Source organism: Schistocerca gregaria, chromosome 7 (genome assembly GCF_023897955.1).
Source record: "Schistocerca gregaria isolate iqSchGreg1 chromosome 7, iqSchGreg1.2, whole genome shotgun sequence".
Taxonomy (NCBI): domain Eukaryota; kingdom Metazoa; phylum Arthropoda; class Insecta; order Orthoptera; family Acrididae; genus Schistocerca; species Schistocerca gregaria.
Genome location: NC_064926.1, coordinates 343510649 through 343524491, shown reverse-complemented (window position 1 = coordinate 343524491; position 13843 = coordinate 343510649).

The following is a 13843-nucleotide window of genomic DNA, read 5'->3' as shown; positions in this document are numbered from 1 at the left end:
TAAGCTTTATAAAGTCATGAAATATCCTCTAACTAACTTCAGCTGAATATGCATTCAAATAAATCTTAATATTCAAATTTACTACTTCAGTCTATTATTAAGTTACTACGGTTGGCGTAAGCCTAAGTGCAACAATTAACTACGATAACCAATCGTTCAAAACAGTCAGAAATTTACTCATCAACGTCTCTGCAAATAATTTTATAATTAACATATTTTCTATTGATAATGGCGTTACACACTCGATTCAGTGAGGTAAGGATCGGAAGTAACCTGCTTGGTATTATTGTCGGGTGGAATGTAACTGCAACACTTCGATTATAAAGTGCTTGTTATTAATTGCTCAACTTCAGAGAAAAGCAGAGTCACTGGCAAGCCTTCTACGATTTTATCCTATGATAATTACGTAGATCTTACTTCCCTCGTTGTCGGTGGATCGACGGAAGTCCACGGCGGCGGCACAATGTGGCAGCGGGCTTTTACTGTTGCGACTTGGGCACACAGATTTGAGCCCTCGTTTCTTCTGCACTATGCCCATTAATTCAGAATAATTTGCCCGGCCTTGCTTCCAGACATGCCGACCATTACTTTCCCGTCGTACTTAGATCCACACACAAGCCGCTAGATGTAACACAGCTAGGACTAGCAGCACTCGACTGTACATCTTACTTCGAGCATGGCGTCACTGCTATTACAGCCCGCTGGCGCGCTCCCGCACCCAGCGGCACGAAACGACAATCTCTCTGACTTGAACGTTAACTAAATGTGCCCTGACTTGCCACTGTTATAGATTACATAATTTAAACAAAGTATTTACAATACATATTTACACTAGACAATACATTGTATACAAACAGTTTCATGTGTTAAGTAAGCGAAAGTATTCAAAGCAAGGACTGCGTTGTAGAATCACAAACTGTCTTTTCAAGATCTGTGGAATGTTACAGTACAACGTCCAGTTAATCATAAAGTACGTATTTATTGTTGCGAATGCCAACCACAGAAAAAATATTCATCTTTTGCCTTCTACTCCCTAACGAAATTCTTATTTAGACATTTTCAACCCGCCCGCTTGAACGTACATAATGAATTTCTAAAACTTATACCGCAAGAATTGCGAAAATAGAAGGTGGTACTGATGTGCGATTTCGCAGAAGGGATAGGCTGACAAGGACTCGTACAGTTAGCTTATCAACAGATTTAAATAATACTTAAACAGTACATATTTTGTGTAAACATACACTTTTTTTAAATGGAAGAATCCCTATTCACCGAGAAATTAAAAGTACGATAAATTACAATGTCAGTGATGTTTGTCTCGGGTTTCTAGTGAGAGTCGTTCACGAGATATTGTATTTTGAAAAGTTCTCACACCGACACCTGTACAATACCTCTGGTAGCACACACTAAAGAACAACACGATTACGTACATTAGTTATGTAGATTCTGAACAGCAACTAGACAACTGACCATCATAGGTTGCTTTTAAAATGACCACCGATAGTGGCAACACGCTTCCAGTCTAGTATGGAACGACTTCTAGAATTTACGCTGTGATGACAAGCAGACTGCAGTAATACGTTGTTGAATATAATCAACTGAAGTTGACATGTCCTTGTAGACAGCGTTTTTCAGCTTTCCCCATAGAAAGAAATCTTCAGGCGTCAAAGCTGGCCAAGGTACAGTCCTTTGTGTGGAAACCAACGATTTGGAAACAATTCGTGAAGACGTGCCTTAGTACTTCGTGCGCTATGGGCTGAACAGCCATCATGTTGGACCACAGGTTCCTCCTGGTCTACAGAGAAACGTCTTCTAGCATCTGTGGAAGATGGTTTGTTAGGAGGCTGCGATACTTGTACGCCTTCTGTGACCCGCCTTCGATAAATGGTCCTATCAGCTGACGGTTCACTATCCCACACAAAACGTTTACATCCAATTTACGCTGAAGTTTCACCTGTTAAAGCCAACAGGGATTGTCAACCGACTGACAGTTCATGTTTCGGCGTTTACCTGGGCATAAATTGGTAAATATGGCTTCATCACTAAACAAGATATATGATACATCTGGGGTATCCTGTCTTAATGCTTATGTACAGAGGTTGACAAGATTCTCATAATAGTTTCCATTCAGCTCCTCATCTACAGATAAGTGACAGGGATGGTACCTGTGTCTATGGAGAATTCGTAGGATGCTTGCCACTTTCTAGTCCGATGGTGCGGAAGCTAACGTACGTATCAACTGCAGCAGCAGGAAGAACTTTCATTTCCCCTTATTCTGTCGTCACTTGTATCTTTCTGTTACCTTGTCTAGGTGTTACACTACCACTTCCACGTAACTAGTTGCAGAGGTTGACAAATAGTTGCAGAGTTGGTTGACGTCTATTGGTATATCTTCCCGCATACACCGTACAAGAACGAATGCATTCTCCCTACACTCTCCTTACAACATGTGCTTGTCGGCTTTTTCTGCATACGTAAATCCCAACGTCCACTCACGGTCTACTGCTTGGACGGTCACCCACTCACTGACTAGCAACTCGCAATGCACTTGTGGAATGCGCAAGCCCGCTGTAAGCAAGTGTAACATCACCGTACTTAGCAAATACGTAGGTTGAACAGCACAAACAAGTGTCGGTGCAGAAACTTGTCAAAATAAGATACTTCAGAAACGACTCGTACTAAAATCCCGCAAGAACCTACACTAACATTCTCATTTACCCTACTTTTCGTTTGTTAATGTCTATAGGCATTGTTCTATTTAAAAAAGTGTATTTATGCGCAAAAATACTTTCTCTATTATCACAATTCGAGCCCCTAACTACCAGTCTATTCTGGAAACTGCACATCAATAGCACTTTCCATTTCCACAATATTTGCGGAGCAAGTTTTAGTTGATTTACCCCATATTACAACTTGGCGAAAAATTTATTTCCATGTCTTGAGCTATTTATGAATTTCTGGGTGAGATATTCTTTATAACGGAAGTATAAGATAGGTAAAATGCCACACGTTAAAATAGTACTGATGTAATTGTATTAGAGGAACAAACTAGTGCAGTTTCTTTAATCTGACTGCATTTCGTTTCATTTCTTTGAAAGTTCTCCATGACACAAGGACATACAGATTGAGTAAGTGTGAGTGCATGTGCGCGTGTCGGACGAGTTGAGGGAGAGGGTTCACAGCTCGTATACCTCTGCCGGAACCCGAGTGAGAGCTTCATGCTCCAACAAATGAACAGTGCAGCGAATATCGGATCACAAACAGCGCGAGTATTTGGAACCACAAAGCTCTTTACGCATTACGGCGTCATCGTTGCACATTATGGAAGCGTACACCGAGCATCCACTCAACGGGCACAGAATTCAGGCCACAGTCGAGGGACAAAACACGTCCAGCAATGCAGAATGTTGCTAACGAGAGCCCATCATAATTGAACATAGCAAGTAAGAGACGCTACTCGCCGCTAACTTTGCAATAATACCATGTCTGTTTGCTCCGTAGGTATTTCCTTAAAATTTGTAAAGCTTATTTTATGGCGAACAGCACAAATTAACAGATAATATTGCATTCTGTTGTCAAGTAGTAAACTTTAGATGAATGTAGTGCTTTACCGACGGTGCAGTTGAAATTGCTCAGTTCATGCAACAATGGCATTAATTTTCTGGTAAGGTTACATTTATCACATAATGATATTTTGTCATGTTTTTTTTTTATTTTCTAGCATCCCTATTTTACAGAGCATTGTGTTTTTCTGTGTAACGAGTATGCATGAAATTATCAGTGCTTCAAGGTGAAAGCTATGTCTTCCATACATCGAGATGTAGCTCCTTCAGTTGTAACTCAGATAATCTGTAATTTCTACACCGTCATTCCACAAAGTTCCGAGACTGATTTTATCCCTGGCTCCTTAGCGGGGAGAGCGCATCAGCGATGGTGACTGTTTGAAGTAGCAGCTGTAAGCAGCAGATGCGCAAGTAGTCATTTGGGAGCAGGCAGTGTTAAGCCGAAGTGTGTCACCGTTGTTTTGTGTCACAGATCCCAATGGAGCAACATCTGTAAATCAAGTGTTCAAGATATTTCCCACAATTTATGATGATGCAAAAAGTGTGTGGAGAGTTTGTCCACACACCTTACTCTCGAACAAACACAAAATGTGTGGATGCCTACCTTAGTTTCATTCAAATGAAAGACGTGGACAGTTAATTTCTGGAAGAAAACCCTACGGGTGACGAGACTTAGTGTTATCAACACGAATATGACAGAAAACGACGAAGTTTAGAAATTCACATAAAGGGTCAACTCTTTGACGAACTAACTGGTAATGACGCCAATGTGACTCGCGAGTTGTTAAAATCTATGCGTTGTACTAAAGTGTGGCTTGGGAGGTGGGGGGGCATGGATAGGGGGGATGAGACTATGTAGAACACCTGATGCATTAAAACCATCGTCTTAACTTTTCTACATAATTTGTTAATCCAGTCTCGAGACATTTAGAAATGACGAAGTATCCTAATAGCATCTCCTTTCTCACCCCATCAGCCTCACTTCTAAGCAACCATTGCATCCTCCCGCCAAGTTCTACACGAAATCCATCTTTTTATTTATCCTTTATATTCAGACTGACCCTTCTTATCTCTCTTTACATCATAGTTTCCCGTCATTTGTTCCCGCTTGAGTGACTGTCGGCCAGGGTCCATTCGCAGCTACCTAATTTCAACGTCTTCCCTAATCGCAGCCCTCTTCAGGTCATTCCACAAAGTACATTTACCTTACTACTGATCCATATCCTATAATCGTAACAAACTCCCTCGGCCAGTCTCCTTCTGAAATCCTGGTTCAATAGCAAAGACTTCTCGCGTAATTTCAGTAATACCGTCAGCCACCATAACATTGCCTGTCTGTAATAAACGACGTCGTCTACCGCCTTATTATGTACTATCAATAAAATTACTACAATAATATTCAATCAAAATTTCCCAAATATTTTTGTATTAAGCATTTAACATTTTTTAGCTACCGTTCATTTATCAATCCATAGTCCGCCCCGATAGCAGAGTGGTCAGCATCACGGCTTGCCGTCCTACGGGCCCGGGTTCGATTCCTTGCTGGGTCGGAGATTTTCTCCGCTCAGGGACTGGGTGTAGTGTTGTCTTCATCATCGTTTCATCTCCATCCGGCGCGCAGGTCGCCCAATGTGGCGTCGAGTGTAATAAGGCCTGCACCAAGGCGGCCGGACCAGCCCACCAAGGGGCCTTCCGGCCAGTGAGGCCAAACGCTCATTTCCATCGTTCCATGTTGTTGTTGTTGTGGTCTTCAGTCCTGAGACTGGTTTGATGCAGCTCTCCATGCTACTCTATCCTGTGCAAGCTTCTTCTTCTCCCAGAACCCACTGGAACACACATCCTTCTGAATCTGCTTAGTGTAGTCATCTCTTGGTCTCCCTCTACGATTTTTACCCTCCACGCTGCCCTCCAATACTAAATTGGTGATCCCTTGATGCCTCAGAACATGTCCTACCAACCGATCCCTTCTTCTGGTGACGTTGTGCCACAAACTTCTCTTCTCCCCAATCCTATTCAATACTTCCTCATTAGTTATGTGATCTACCCATCTAATCTTCAGCATTCTTCTGTAGCACCACATTTCTAAAGCTTCTATTCTCTTCTTGTCCAAACTATTTATCGTCCATGTCTCACTTCCATACATAGCTATACTCCATAGAAATACTTTCAGAAATGACTTCCTGACACTTAAATCTACACTCGATGTTAACAAATTTCTCTTCTTCAGAAACGCTTTCCTTGCCATTGCCATCGTTACATAAAAAAACAAAAAATGTTGGCTGATGAGCAGAAGGCTTCCTCTTACGAAGGCTAGTCATAAAGTTTCAGTTATCACCTAAAAAAATTTACATAATTATTTTTGTTTGTTCATTTGCAGATCCATTCCTACAGTCCTGCTACACTATGACAACCCCACGCCGCAACGCCGCAGCACGCAGCTAGAAAGTGAAAATCTGTGCTTATACTTTGTCAGCAACAAACGAAATGTTTGATACCATTTCTCCTCGTATCGCAAGTGGCAATGAGAAACACAAATTGTAACACTGAAAGGACAAAAAACTGGCTATATAACCAGAAGAAACTCATCACTTATCTGTTATTGCCAGATGTCAAGTTCCTTGAACGAATGGATATACACTGCACCGCTTCCTATCTGTCTACACACGAAGCCAGTTAGCACATTCAGACGTTAGAGGAAGCAACAAGAATGGAAAGGATTTTATAGCATTAAAGTTAATATTCCCAACAATGCGCCATTTTGTTACAAATATGTAAAAGGTACAAACTGCTCGTTTGGCTTCGATATCACATTAGGTACTATAAAACCAGTAACTAAGTCAATGGAGGGGCTACGTGCTTCACACAAGCTGTATCAAAGTTTAAAAAAAGATCTCCTCAGACCATGGAGAGATTTTCAGGTTAGATGTAAAACGTGATAACAGGGATTTTTTCTACGCAGCACCCCAATTCAGTGCATTGGGAAACGTTTTGGCAAGGGTACTGCTTAAATGACTAGAAAATCTAACTGAAAGGTTCCTCGTGAGCAGTTGCTAGCAGTTCTGAAATAACTATGGGGTATGCTTCAGGTGCAGGAGAATAATTATCAGCAGAATTATTTGTATAGGCCTTCCCGTGTGATTGACTTTGATAAGCCTTTCGATAGACTTACACGTCACAATTCTGAAACACAGACAGTGGAGTGAGACCTCTACCTATACTGAGTACTCTTCTTAAAAAGGAAACTAATTGCAGTCTCTTGCTAGGACGGAAAACATGTCACTAAGCTCACATTTAAGACAGCACACTTTCCCAGTGAAAAGGTTGGCAAAAAAATTTCAAAACGTTCAAATATGTGTGAAATCTTATGGGACTTCACTGCTAAAGTCATCAGTCCATAAGCTTACACACTACTCAACCTAAATTATCCTAAGGACAAACACACAACCATGCCCGAGGAAGGACTCGAACCTCCGCCGGGACCAGCAGCACAGTCCATGACTGCAGCACCTAAGACCGCTCAGCTAATCCCGCACGGCATTTGGCAAAATGCTGAATATTTAAATGATTATCTTTTACATTAGTAATATGTTTTTTGTTTACATGTGAAACCTCTCTCTCTTTCTCTCTCTCCCCCCCCCCCCCCCTCTCGCTCTCTCTCTCTCTCTCTCTCTCTCTCTCTCTCTCTCTCTCTCTCTCTCTCTCTCTCTCTCTCACACACACACACACACACACACACACACACACACATTATGGTTTTATGGCATTATTCATTATTTGCATTAGTTATCAAGGAAACATGATTTCAATTTGTTTTTGAATTTAATTTATTATCGCTTAGATTCTTTACAAAGAGTTTTGTGGATGAATAACTAACTTCTGTGCCACGATAAGGCTGAGTGATCTATATTGTAGATCATTTCTCCTTCTTATATAATACTGGGTGTCCAAGTACAAGAGGTCAATATTCAATAATGTGGCAGGAACGATCATTCGAAGCAGAAAAAGTCCAGTAGACATGGACTGCAAAATGCACAACTTAAACTATGAGCACATTTTCATGTTCGAGCCTGTGAAATAAAATCTCTTCTACTGCAAGCTTTTTGCTTTCCATGATTAGGGATGAGGTAGTGGGGATAAAAAATTGTCTAGTAAACATGAATACCCGTTCAATAGAAGCGGTATGTTATAGACATTAATATATTTATTTTAGAGTGCATGTTTATTGGACTTTTGCTCGAATGATCGTTCCTATCATCTCCCTGAATATTGACCATTTCTCCTGAGACACCCTGTACTTTTGAATATTCCAGTTGTTTTCGAAGTGTGATTGATTGTTGAGTACAACGGCTTGAGGAACTGTTCACTAGAGGTTCGGAAGCGGACTCCAAGTGTTATTCTTACTACACGCTTCTGTTTAACACTTTTTTTAAAAGATTTTAGAGTGCTCTAGTAGTATGACTCTTAGAGCCATTATTTAACTAAAAAAAGTATTTTTTGTTCCCATCTTCAAAGACTATTATTAAGCATAATGAAAGCTAGAAAGCCTAGATACTTAAAAACATAAGATGCGACTACCATCTGATGTTTTTATCAATAAAATCAGCACATACGAATTTATAATATTCTGTTTCTTTTACTGACTTTGCTTCATGTATTTTTTCTAAAGCTGTGGATAGGTCGTATTGCAACTCAGAATAGCATGTACTGTCTCACTTGAGTTCAGGAAAGTTGATTAGTAGAGAACCAAAAACTTACTTTAAAGCAAATTTTGTTTACATTTTTAAGTACTGAAGTTTCTCAGTTAGGCTTCATACTTGTACCTTCAGCAGACAAACCTAAGTTCCTTGTATGTACTACAGTAGATCGTTTGTAAATAACAAGAAAAAGAGCAGACCCACTACAGTTATTATTTTCCAGTCTGAAGATGCTGCACTGTTGTGTCCACTCCCAAGGATTATTGCAGTGAAATAAGACATCCTTTGAATTACATAAGATAAAACCAATCACTAGCAAGATCGGTTGTACCATAGTGTTTGCGTTGCTCTAGGAGAATACAGTGAAAATCCCAACCAAAGGCCTTTGTCAAGCCACAGAAAATAACAATTGGGAATATTGCCACTGAATTTTGTTTAATACGTTTTGTGTTTTGTAAACTGCGACGTTGTGTATAGTCGCCGTTTTGAAATCCAGATTGGAACTGGGTACCTTATTCTGTGTTAAGTGTGTTATGGGTCATGCGAATAACGTTTGTCAATAACTTTGAGAAGGAGATAAACTGTGAGACGGTCGGCAGTTATTAATATATATTATTTTCATCATGGCAGCGACAACAGCAACCGTTACGAAGTTGTCTCGAATGAAAAACAGCCAACAGTGGCACTAAATTATGTTTATTTTAAACCTTGATCTTGGTTTCCGCTATAATAATACAGCCTTCTTCAGAAATCCTAAAAACGATCAAAATAACATCTAGACCAGTGATACAATCTACACATAAACTTAAAAATTGCGTAAGTGATATCATATTACTTACATACACACTAATAAATGAAAAATGGCTGCGTCAAGACGAATAAAATAACTTCAAGAGACATATGCCTGTTTCGAAAATAAGTAAAATTGCATATGGCACCCAACGTCCTCCGCCACTACCTCTGTTATACTGGGAGCACGATCGTCAAATGTGCTGCACCCCGCTCACCATAGGTGGCGCTCACCACAGGGAGCTACATCGCATCGTATATCAGGCAACTAGTCAATATATACGACAGTAAATTAATAACAAGCTTACATGTGCAAATGAAGTACCATATACTTATTAATACGAATGTCCGATAGATGAAATATTGTTGCATACTCTAGCAATACCATCACTTGCAAATTAGATTAGAAATCAGATTAATAATGTTGCTCACGCAGCATATTTTCGCTTTATCGGGCAACAACAAAGTTATTGACTGTTGATGGTATTGTAACAATGGAAATAGTGAGGTCACTGTAAAAAGGTCATTAATTTAGCACTTATCTTGAATGGATTCCCACGTAGATTTCGCCAAAGTTGTTATGGCTCATCTTGTTGATTCTAGGGCGATTCCACATTGACTGCTAGAAGGTCCAGATCTGTATTTTAACAATATTTGAAGACCTAACAAATGCGTTTTTCAGGAAATTCTTAATGATCAAACAATCCCAGATCAGAACAATTGTATGGTAGAAATAATTTTTGACTTGGTGTTCACGATCCACATTTTTATTAAACTTCTTGTAAATTCGCTTATACTTCTTCTTAATTGTCACATAATCAAGAAAACAGTTTTGTATCTATCTTCATATATTTAATTTCCAATTTAACCAAACACAAGACTTGACCGTTCTTTTACAAAGCGAAATAACAACTTAACTTCTGCAAAGTGAAACAAAGACTGCTCTGTGCGCATTCGCGCCAAAACAGTTACAAGTAAGTCATAGATTATGACAGTCTCACAGAAATGAATGCACACAAGAACCATTTCACTGTTATATATCGATACATCGGAGTGACTATACTTTAATAAAACCAAATGTGAATATTGTCACAAAAAAATGTTTGTTACTTCGCAGAAAAGTAGTACGAAATCACTGTTATCGAAAACTGGGGTTGGAGTGCCGTAATGGTCACGAACCATTACAATACGATCATTAGTGTGTCAGAACATTAACAGTTTCATGTAACAAAGTTCGTGATATCACTATTTGATGCATGATTCAGAAACGAGACTATCAAATAAAACTTCAGCTAACATTATACTCTCTAAACAGCTTATAGGGCTAATTCTACTTGCCGACCGTAGTCGTTGCCATATAACGACTGATTGACAATAGTTCTACTATTAGCACCCTAGTGCTTGAGTGCGGTAACATGGTAGAAGATAACAAAGGACACATTAACATATCTGTCTCAACAAAAATCACTATTAACATAAAAGCAGCTCATGACTGTTTATGACAAATTCCTACTGGAGCATTGTCGTAAAACATTAGCTTATCTCAAAAGATAATCGTACAATCATATGGCACAATCAAATAACTTATAGTGCCTACCTGCTACGCCCAATACTGGCTGAAAACCTTCAAGCAAGCTGGAACTTATCAAATAACACTCAACATAATGTAGTGATACTGTGGGCTGTTTTTCATTCCAGACAAATAATATATTTCTACTACATACCTTTTTCAAGGGGTCTGACAAAATATACCTTCCGACAGTCCTTCGTTGCATATGTGACTGAAAAGTTGAACATACCTGAAGATAAGATATTCGTAATTTACTTGAGTTATAATGCATCCTGTGACTTTATTAACCTTTTTTGCGATTAGTAACACTGTGAAGCGAAGATAAGTTCCCAGTAGTCATAAGCTTTCAATTGAACAACGTGGATAGTTTTCACTAGAGACACACAGCTGACGGCAGTCTCTTTATCTTTCAGTGGGGCCGAAGCAGCAGTCAGTCTCAGTACGAAACGATATCGACACCAATGTATGTCTTTGCAGGATCCATGTTAGTAGATACAGAAGGAAAAATGTAGGATGGTGTGTAAAAGTTGTACGAATTATAAGTTAAAAGTCAGGGTGATGAAACAGATGTAAGCAGATGTGACGTCTTAATCTCAAATGTATCCATAGAACTATGAGAAACAAAGCTGTGGATACATTTACGTGCCTGAATTTAATTTGTAGCTCTAAACACATGTCTGAAATGTAAATTATCAGGCATATTCGACCCACACAGGCATATTTGCTTAATGAGACAGTGTGCCATGCTCTTTTACAATCAACTGCTATATTCAACACTCTCTACATATACAGAGTGGTTGTTGCCCCCTTCTTTACAACTCGAAAGCTTGATGTCCAAGTCGGAGTTTTGTCAAGAATGAAGACTGCTTCCATCTAAGAGTGGACAAAGGTAGTGAAGTGGAGAAACCTTCCTGGTATTAAGATTATCTGCTGAGAATCTCTTTAGGTGAGTTAGAACTCTCTCCAAGGTGCAGAATCTTCAAATTCTTAAAAAAAAACCTTCTTCCATTAAGTACGAAATTGGGCAAAAAACTGGAAGAAAAGTGGCTTCGCTCAAATGTTACAGTTGGGCGTAAAAGGAACTACTAAGTTTACTGCTGGGCAAGGTCTGAACAACTCGCCGTTAAGCAATGTTTGAGAGAGCTGCTTTTAACATACGATCGATGTATCGATGGCAAGTGTATTAGTGACGGAACAGTCACCTTTGGAGAAAGATGGGGAAGGAAATCGGTCGTGTCATTCCGAAAGAAATATCCTGGCATTCACCTTTTGAGAGTCAGGAATATATCACCGATACTTTATTACACCAGCACCCATTTCATGTGTTCATACCACCTACTTCGGTATGAGAACACGTAGTTACATTCTTGGCACTGGTGCGGTGGAGAGAGGCCTCCTCGCAGCAGCAGGTCAAGCTCAAGACACGTAATACACCGACGCTAACAAATCACAACATCAAAACATAATTAATGTAGAGCATGAAATCTGGGAAATACATTTCCCTAGGTAACGTATTTAAGTGTTTACACTGCAAAGACACAGGTTAATTTAAGCACGAGACAAGCCATCACAGATATGAGATGCTGGTTCATTGATAATCGGTGTAACCGCCAGAATGTTGAATGCAAGCATGCAAACGTACATGCATTGTCTTGTACAGGTGCTGGAAGTCAGTTTGTGGGATGGAGTTCCATGCCTGTTGCACTTGGTCGGCCAATACAGGGACGGTTAACTCCGTTTGTGGATGACGCTGGAGATGTCGTTTGGTGATGTCTCATGTGTGCTCGACTGGAGACAGATCTAGTGATCGACTGAGCCAAGGAAATATGTCGACACGCTGTACAGGATGTGGGGTTACAACAGCGGTATATCGGTCAGCGTTATCCTGTTGGAAATGTCCCTCTGTAATGCTGTTCATGAATGACAGCAGGACATACCAAAGCACCAGACTGAAGTACAGTTTTCGAACTAGGGTTTGTGGAATAACCACAAGAGCACTGCTGCTGTTATCAGAAATCTCCCTCCAAACCGTATCTCCAGGTGTAGGTCCAGTGTGTCTAGCACGCAGATAGGTTGGTTGCAAGCCTTTAACTAGTCTCCTTCTAACCAACACTAGTTCGCATTCGGAAGGAGGACAGTTCAAAACCGCGCCCGGCCATCCTGAGTTAGGTTTTCCTTGGTTTCCCTAAATCACTTCAGGCAAATGCCGGGATGGTTCCTTTGAAAGGGCACTGCCGATTTCCTTCCCCATCCTTCTTTCCCTGTTCCGATGGGAATGATAACTTCCCTCTGAGTTTCCCTTCTCCATCCAGCCAACACATGGCTATCACTGGCACAGAAGCAGAACCAGCTTTCATCAGAAAACACATTGGACCTCCACCCTGAAAACCAATGAGCTCTCGCTTGACAACACTAAAATCGCAAATGGCGGTAGCTTAGGGCGGTGGCGTGTACGCTATAGGCCGTGTGGCTCAGAGCTGACCTGAAGTGACCGATTTGAAACAGTTCTTTGTGGCACTGTGATGCCAACTACTCTTCAGATTGCTGCTGACATACAGTCACCAATAATCTTTATTTTACAATTGTTGTTCCCTACTTTGGCCCAAATAAACACGTACTCGTCTGCATTCAGTTTCTTCTTTCTTCTTGTAGACATACTAAACGGCATGTCTGGAACCAATGTATCATAGGGAACCTTACCTAAGAGTCGTGTACTCTCCAGAATACTCCAAGTCTTCCAAGCCAAAATGTTTGCATGAGGAAAAGCTTCAACGCCACCATAATCTGCATGGTTCCCCCATACAACAGCCAAGGTCAGCCATGTATTGCTTCCAGAGACAGCACTAACATCACATGTGAACTGCATGCTCAGTCCACGAAAGACATTTGGACCACCAATAAGTTGCTGCTTATGGACTTGGCCAGCAAGGTCAATGTGTATTGCTTTCAAAGACTTGTACACAGGAACACACCGAACAGGCATTGCAGAGTTACGGAGGCCGGTCTTCATGTGACCGCAATTCTCGTGACTACCGCTGCCAGCGATCCTGTACAGTGGCTCCATTCCTGTCAAACCTTTCTGCGGTATCGCAGAAGGAACATTGAGCTTCCCGCAGTCCTACTATACTACCATATTCAAACTCGTGTTTCGTTTTTTTTTTTTTCTTCCGTAAGTATATAAACGTAAGGCAGAGATTTCGGAACAAGATATTAAATTTGAAGATATT